This window comes from Schistocerca piceifrons, chromosome 2 (genome assembly GCF_021461385.2).
Source record: "Schistocerca piceifrons isolate TAMUIC-IGC-003096 chromosome 2, iqSchPice1.1, whole genome shotgun sequence".
Lineage (NCBI taxonomy): Eukaryota > Metazoa > Arthropoda > Insecta > Orthoptera > Acrididae > Schistocerca > Schistocerca piceifrons.
Genome location: NC_060139.1, coordinates 276040149 through 276048741, shown reverse-complemented (window position 1 = coordinate 276048741; position 8593 = coordinate 276040149). Strand labels below are relative to the sequence as shown.

The 8593-nt window shown below is 40.9% G+C and overlaps 1 protein-coding gene across 2 annotated transcripts in view; it reads left to right on the top strand.

The window, feature by feature from the left end:
• Nucleotides 1-224: 224 nt before the first annotated feature.
• The window catches only part of LOC124776901 (speckle-type POZ protein B-like), an 81084-nt gene continuing 72715 nt past the window's right edge, over nucleotides 225-8593 (top strand). For both annotated transcript variants that reach the window (XR_007015664.1, XM_047252101.1), the window contains exon 1: nucleotides 225-419. The gene's annotated coding sequence lies outside the window, so the exon portion shown is untranslated. The remainder of the gene's footprint in view (nucleotides 420-8593) is intronic.

Below are 8593 nucleotides of genomic sequence, written 5' to 3'. Positions count from 1 at the left end.
ATTTTTAGGAGTTGTGGGATATATTTTGGAGGAATTTGTTTTGTAAATTATTTCATTACCGTCAACTGTAGATCCCAAAACAGCAAAAGCGGTCAAGGTAGTTTACAAACAATTTTAAATTTTGCGCGGACTAAATCAGTCAGCTCCTTGTCCTAAGGGCGAATGTAATCGATATGTGCTTTCACCGTCTGCCACCAACAAGCGCCACGAGTTGCAGACACGAAGCCAGCCGAGTGCAACCGATCGGCACCAAGATTTTCTAATCCCGGGCCCAAGTCAATATTGGCAACTCTGGGAAAAGGAGTTTGAAAACGTCGTTGTATCTCTGATTTTATTAAAGTGTTTTGTAAACGAAAATAGTGTTTGCTACATATTTCGATTGTGGTAACTGCGAAGTATTAATTCAACAATATTTAAAGGTCAGTGTTTTTGCATAAAGTACGTGAAATAGGTAATCATAATGCTCACTAGTGCATTATTAGAGTTAGAAGTTTAGTGTCCATATCCTATTCGAAACTCATTTGTGATATATAGCTACAGTCAAGTTCAATAAGGCCACTTAGTATTACCTTTTTACAGCTTTCCGAAGTTACTTATTTCCTACCGTCAAGTGCAACTTTTCCCTTGAAAAATCGTGGTATTTCCTTGCTTCATGTTCGTTTGCATATCTCCATCCCATATTTAGATGATCCTGGACAGAAGAAACTGTATAAAATGGAAATGTAGCACTGCAGTACTATCCCGCCCAACTCGAAGGCGGCTGCGCACGTAGCTTCTAGGGATACATGCGCAAGCTTGTACACTCATTATTTTATCAGAAAATGTCATTCAGACGAGGATGCGCTTGCCTTGGCAACCTTTTCTGCTTGTGTTAGGAAAACTACAAAAGCTAAAACGTGAATGTGAAGCAAAGAGTGGCTAAAGAAACGAAAATATTATTTCCATATTAACTATTCGTTGTAGACACACTATGGAAACTGCCTCATAGTATTGTTGATTTTCTTCTCTTTTTTCTCCATGTAATACTGTATTCTTTGAGTTGATCTACAATGCAGTACAGCGTTTGTACAGAATGTAATTTAACAAGATCTAATAAAAATTCAATCAAACCAGATCACTGACACGTGCTCGCACAAGCCTGTCTATTCCCAGTACACACGGTCAAGCATACACGCTTGAAAGGTTGCACAAGCATATGTAATCGAAATCGGATCAAGCATCAATGTGCTTGCACTGTCGTGAATCGTGCACAGATTTATGCTTCACACTCTCAAGCAAACTTGGGCAAGCTTTCTTGCGCAAGCGTGCTTGTCAAGCATGGTGCTCGCCATAGGTGATACATCGGGATGAGCATCGAAATATGAGGAGGAGACATGAAAAAGATCAGGGACTAAAGAAATACCATGATTTTTCGGGGGTAAAATTGCACTTGACAGTTAGAAATAAGCAACTTTGAAAAACTGTAGAAAGATATGGAGCTCCAGAAAATACTAATTGCACTTGCACTTGAAGGTTAGAAATAAGCAACTTTGAAAAACTGTGGAAAGATATAGAGCTCCAGAAAATACTAACAAAGATGGCAATTATGGCCGACCTGCTCTAAGCTCTACAGAGGAACATTGTTTTGTGGAAAACCAAGCAGCGGCAAAATGGGGCCTCCATCAAACCTAATTCTACATGTGGCATACAGATGGGTCATTCCATATCAGTTCAACCACGGGCTCCAGCTCATAGCCTCAGATTTGACTGAAATTCGGTACAGTAATTCTACCATGTGTGGAACACTCGTGTACAAAGTATTAGTTTCCCCTGCCAATTAGTTCCAGAATTATGACTTTTGAAAGAAGGTGGCGTGACCCGGAAATTGCAACCCGCATCAGACCCAACTTCAGGTCTTAATAACTTAGGAACTATTCTACACAGTCCAGTGAAATTTTTACAACCCAGTAACATCCATTTAGAGAACACACTCCTTGAATCCAAACACCAGCAACATATTTCTGAGGGAAAATAAAAAATTTCAAAATGTGATTAAAAAGATTTAATACGTTAAAAGGTACATATTGTAGATGCCCTGTATGCCAAATACAATTCACTCAAAAAGGGTATAAATTTTTTTGTGTTAAGCTTAATGTGGCCTAAACACACACATAACTCATCATGCCCATATTAGTCACAAAAACAGAGTTATATGCTCACGAAAATACAAAAATTCGAAAAATTACCTCAAAAACATGCATTTTCAAAGTGTGGTAGTACAAAAGGGACATGTAGTATCCAAGTCAAATTTCACACACTGCATAAGTAGACCATAATGATATATATCTCAAAATTTCAGCATGTTATTGCAAGACATTTGTGTACAGTGGAAGTTGACAGATATGTATTTGGTGATGTGGTCATTGTTCCACAACACAATTTTGTAAAAACATATCGTAAACTATTCTGCCTCTTCTTATCCTCTCCCACAACTGTTTAATCACTAAGCAACAACATATAGACAGATTAACACAACCTATAATTAATGTTTACTGCACCTTAACTGCTAAAAACCAGTTGATTGTGCTTCGAACAAAAGTTCTCCCACAATTCAGCTACTGTACTCTGTACATTGAGTGGCAAATTGTACTGTCTTCCTGACACTGTGGTAGGAACTGGAACTCATAAGAATATATTCATAAGGAATCCAACACCTGTCTGCCAAATGTGGCCAATGAAATGATCTTGCTGGTCCTGCTGGTGCTATGAAGTTCACAAATACATCACCTTCTGCTTCACAGCACTCTGCAACACATAGTAAGTACCATTTGTCATCATAAACAGCATTAACATAGCAACCTGGTTGTATGTTGCTGCTTTTGCTTCTGAATCCTGAGTCAGACACACTGTGAAGACACATGTTGTGCATGAACCTATAGTTATAACCGGACAGTCTGCTCATCTGCACATTGTCAGAGTCCACTGGAGAGAAGTGATGATGGCTCCTTGTGCCTGCAACATTTTTAATGTGTTCTAGTCTGCTTTTTAGCAACTCTTCGACTGATTTCACCTCATCTTTCGAAACATAGAATGATTGTATGCCAGAGATATTTTTCTTTACCCATATAAATAACTGAAGAGGTGTTAGAATGTGACCTTCTGTAGGGTGCTGCAGACTAGCTCGTGATGCCATGCACTTAATGGTAGCACCAATAACATCACATACATTTTAACCATGAACTTGTTGCAAAAAAATTTCATTCTGCATGAATCTGAAAATCCAGGTAATGCATGTATAAATTTTTGAGATTTTTACAGTTTTTGTACTGACTAGCTGCCCCATCACTGAAGTATTTCGGAAAATGTATGTGAGTCAGCTTGTTTTTCGCATATGCCATGACAGTGCGAATGTGGGCATGAACTGCAATGGCATCATGAATTAAACAGTCACTAAAAACGCACAGGTTCATGACAGACACATCACCTGATTCACCTCTATAGTAAATCACAAATGGCTGGAGAGTTGCTTGACTGTTGTCCCAATGATATCCTTGGATGACATCTTGAACTATAAATGCATAATTTTCAGAAAAGTCTAGTATTACTATAATTTCATCTTGTTTCAAATCATCCTTACAACACTGAAGATAAGCCGATTGTGCTGTTGCTGTGAAGCTGTGTGTGGTCAGTTTGTTCATTTTTTGACAACACATTTCAACAAAATCTTCCACTGTACTTTGCTTTGCTTCAAGACTTGTGCGATCCATGTGTGTCCATTGTTTATAAGAAACAAGTTCGTCGTCATCCACAAGGAGTTCACCATACAGTCTGTTATTCCTGTGTTCTGCAAGTTTTGCCTTAACAGGACACTTTTCACAACTGTGTATCATGCACTGGTAGGAACTGATGTCACACACTAGCAGCTTCATTGCACCTTTGTAATCCAGACCAGAACCCTTTATAGCAGCAAACATCAGCTTAGGATTTTGATGGGTTTCACATACACAAACATTGTGTGTGCCCCTTTCACCTACAGGCACAACCCATTTTGGCTGAATATTGAAAAAAGGTAATAAACCTACTTTGATATTGGGATACTTTTCCTTGAATTCTACATATAGTTCTGATATGTTGCATAGCAACAGTCTTTTTTGCATCTGTACACGTACATTTCCCATTTTCACCATTACATAGTCTTTTTTTCCAGGCATTATTTGGCTGTAGTCAAGGGTAAGAACAGCTACTTTTTTCTGGCGTGTGGATATGGCATGTTTTTCTTTCAAATCATGCACAATTTGGTCCAAAACAGAGCATTTCTGGCATGATTTTTGTTCCTTTGGAGCAGATAGTTCTTCCTATTCCATCATTAGTGTGTCAGCTATTTTGTGTTTTAATTCCATTTGAGTTTCTTGTAGCTTTCTTCTACCATAGCTGGGCCTGTCTCTTTTCCCAACTTTGTGTGTCTTCATGGGACACAAACCAAGAGCAGTCACTGAAGTATTTAATTGCTCACCCACTGTGGTTGTAGGTGGCTGACACTCTTCGTCACTGGCATGTAAATTATCAGAATATTCTTCATTTTTTAGCAGTGTAACACACCTGGAACATAACTTTTGTCCTGGTTTCATGTAAAGTCCCATTCACTGATTCACTTTCAATACTGATTTTACATCAGTTTCTCTGTGGCTACACTTCACTGTCTTCTTATGAATCCGAAATGGATCAAAACAACTTCTTTGTAGGAAGGAATACTTATCCAGAAACACTTTCATATGATGATAACAAACACTAAAGTTTCCTAGAACTGTACTTCTTGTGCCCACAGGGTGTATCTCGGATCTCCATAGCAACAAATCTTGGTCCGATTCATCCAGATCATACAGTACAAAGCAATTGCCACATTTTGTTCCATATGTTGTTTTATGACATTCAGATGCTTGTGCTCTACCAATACTGCAACTTTTGTGAACAAAAGCACCACTAGTACACTCTTCTGCCTCCATACTGACTTTTCCACAACAGTACTGACCAGTCTGATCTAGAATCTTAAAAAACATGAGTAACCTGTAATTGTTGCTTGTTTCCTTTGTTGTTACTGCCTAAGAATGACTCATTCTGTCCCTGAAAACTACCATTGTTTAACTTTCTGTTGCCTATTGGTTCCCAACAATTGCTGCAGCTTTATCTGAAACGAGCTGTCTGCATCATTACTATTACTTTCTAAATCGTGTTAAAAGAAACGTAACCAAATACATCTGTCAACTTTTATTGTGTACAAATGCCTTTCAATAACAAGTTGAAATTTTGCCATATATTATATTATGTCCTACTTATGCAGTGTTTGAAATTTGGCTTGGATATTACTTGACCCTTTTGTGCTACCACACTTAGAAAATCCTTGTTTTTCAGGTAATTTTTCAAATTTTTGTATTTTCGTGTGCATGTAACTCTGTTTGTGTGACTGATATGGGCAAGATAAGTTCTGTGTGTATTTAGGCCACATAAAGCTTACCACAAAAAAATTTATACCTTTTTTGAGTGAATTGTATTTGGCATAGAGGGCACCTACAATATGTACCTTTTAACATATTACATTTTTTAATCACATTTTGGAATTTTTTATTTTCTCTCAGAAATATGTTGTTGGTGTTTTGATTCATAGAGTGTGTTCTCTAAGTGGATGTTACTGGGTTGTAAAAATTTCACTGGACTGTGTGGAATAGTTCCAAAGTTATTAAGACCTGAAGTTGGGTCTGAAGATAGATTGCCAAATGCGGGTTGCAATTTCCGGGTCACGCCACCTTCTTTCACAAGCCATAATTCTGGAACTAATTGGCAGGGGAACTTAAAGTTTGTACATGAGTGTTCCACACTTGGTAGTATTGCTGTGCTAAATTTCAGCCAAATCTGAGACTATCAGCTGGAACATTTTCTCAAATTGGTTGATTTGACATGGAATGACCCAGATGTTATTTTAAAATATTTTAATAAAATTACCATCAAAACACTCAGTAAAATACATTATTGTGTCCCAAATATTGTGAATATTGTTATTTACTCGAAACATTAAAAGACTGAACAACAAAATTGTGATTTGTTGCGTCCTGTCTTAGGTATACTCACTGTGAGGGGGGAGGGGGTTAACATGGGACAGCATCAAAAATTTATTTTACTCAGTTCTGGAGTTCAAAATAGCAGTTCTTTAATGTCAGTCAGCAGTACTTTGAGCAACTGGAATATAGGTGAAAGTAGTAGTTCATTTCGTGAACAACTATAAAATTTTCTGTTAGCTTTCAGAACTTTTAAAGTGCTTCCTGTGCACCTAGTCAATGGTAGTTTTTCTTTTCTCAGTTTCTGTCATTTCTTGAGATGAGATGGTCATAAACTGAAAGGAGGAACCGAAGTACTGCCCTATTAAGTTAATTGGTTTACAAATTAGGGAAATTAGTATTTCGCCTTTAAGTATCAGTACTAGTATTATCACTGAGCTACTGAATAGATTTTAGTTCATTTACTGACTAGATCACACCAAAAAGAGTACTTTTAAAAGTTTTGACACGTGTTATCTGTAAATTTGTTTTTTGGTTTTTCGTACTAGTACTTCTGTTATTACCTAGCGTTCATTGGATGCTGCCTTTATTGCTTGTGTTTATTGTTTATGTTATGTGGTTGCAGATATTATGAGTCATAGATCGCTAATAACACACTTTTGCAGTCAAATGAACATTTATTTACACACTGAACAAGGCGAATACAATATGGCTGTACAAACATAGCATGCAGAGAGATAGACAAAAGTAAAGTCAAAAATCATCAGGTCCAAAGAAATGATGCTTCACGCCAAGGAGCCCCTGCCCCCCCCCCCCCCCCCCCAGCAGTGGGGAGCACAGTGGGGCAAAACTATGTCACTGACCTTGCTGGGCTGGAATGGCATGGGCGGTGCATCGCCAGAAGATGACAACTGAGGGCATGGTGTGGCAGCCACACGCAATGCGAAGGATCCTGCAAAGTGGGAACATGTGCATCCTTGCTGGGCCGGAGTGACGTGGGCGGGGCGGCGGCGACAGACGACAACAGAAGGTGTGGCTTGGCAGCCGTGCAATGTGAGGGATCCCACAGAGGCGAGAACATGAGCATCCTGCAGATTCAACTGCAATGGCATGGAACTGGCAGCAGGGGAAGAGAAGCTTGACATACGAGTGATGCAGAGTGAAGACACAGCAGAAGCAGATGACAGTTCCAAAAGAAGTGACTCTGCAGACAGGCTGTGTACAGTACTCCATGCATGAGCCAATTCAGCAGAGGCAGCAGTAATGTGGGAACGAAACTCCTTGTTATGTGTGTGGAGCCCATCGATCTGTGTGCGGACGCCTGATAAATCAGAGAGACTTGCAGAAATACCTTCGAGCAGAGATGAAAATGCGGAAAGCATAGCCAAGGAGGCAGATATTGGAGTTGTGCCAAACTCGTTTGAGCTGAGAATGGTAGAATCAGATGTGTTGTGGAGCGTTGCGGCCCGCAGGTCAGGCGAAAGTTCGTAATGGTGTCGAAAGTCCAACCTGATCACAGGTTCATCCACATCGGCGATGTGGAAGGTCCAAGGAAAAGTCGCGACCGGTGATAGGCGAAGCGACATCTTTATAGAGCCGAGGACCGCGATAGGGGAGAGATTAGAGTCGACCAAAACAAGGTTAGCAGGAGAAAGCATGTTGCCCACTTGCTTGGCTGGGGGTACCACTGACGTCAGCGCTGGTGTTGATGAGAAAGTCCGTGACATGGAGGTGTCACGCCGCTGAAGCAAGCGGTGCGGGATCGGAAGGTAGGTGCCGTGGACGATTGTGGTAGGAAGTGGCGCCTAAATGTGCCCGCTGGAATCGTTTGGGTATGCACAAGTTCTGAGCGAAGTTCCCAACACAGGCAGCATAGCAGGTAAGCTCGGAGGCAAGGTGGTGCGGAGTGGGCCCAAGACTGCTCGGGCTGCTGTTCGGGTGAGGTTGGCTGCTGTAGGGAGGCCGCAGGCAGTACCTCTTGTAGGCCGCTGAGGAGCGTGCGCTGGCCCCTACTGGCAGGGCGCAGAGCCGAAGGTGCAGGTGTGCCAACTGAAGGTGATGTTGTCTGTGACAGTCGGTGTTGGTGACATATGATTGTGTATGCCCGATTGGCCTCGCATAGGGTTGGCGACGTGAGATAGCAGGTGCAGTTGTAGGTCTGATGGCAGTTTGACCATACACATAGTCCAAATTGTGGCGTCTGGTAGTGTTTGATCATCAATTAATGCATGAAGGTGCTGCCAGAGCTGCGAAGGTGTGCAGTTGTCGAGGTGCTAGTCATGGATGATGTGGTGGATAGCCTCTGCTGGTGGGCGAGAAAGGCGTTCAATGAGCAATTTTTTCGCCGATAAATACTTGGGCGAGGTGGGCTGTGAGAGGAGCAGATCACTGATGAGGTCTGGATGAACGTGGAGGTGACTCACCATGCAGACAAAACATGTGTCGTCATCTGAAATCCCGTGGATAGCCAGTAGATAATCCCCCAATGCAAACCAAGTCTTAGGGTTGTCCTTTTGCAACACAGGCAGCTTAGGACACATGCCGGGTAACACATGTTGATGCAG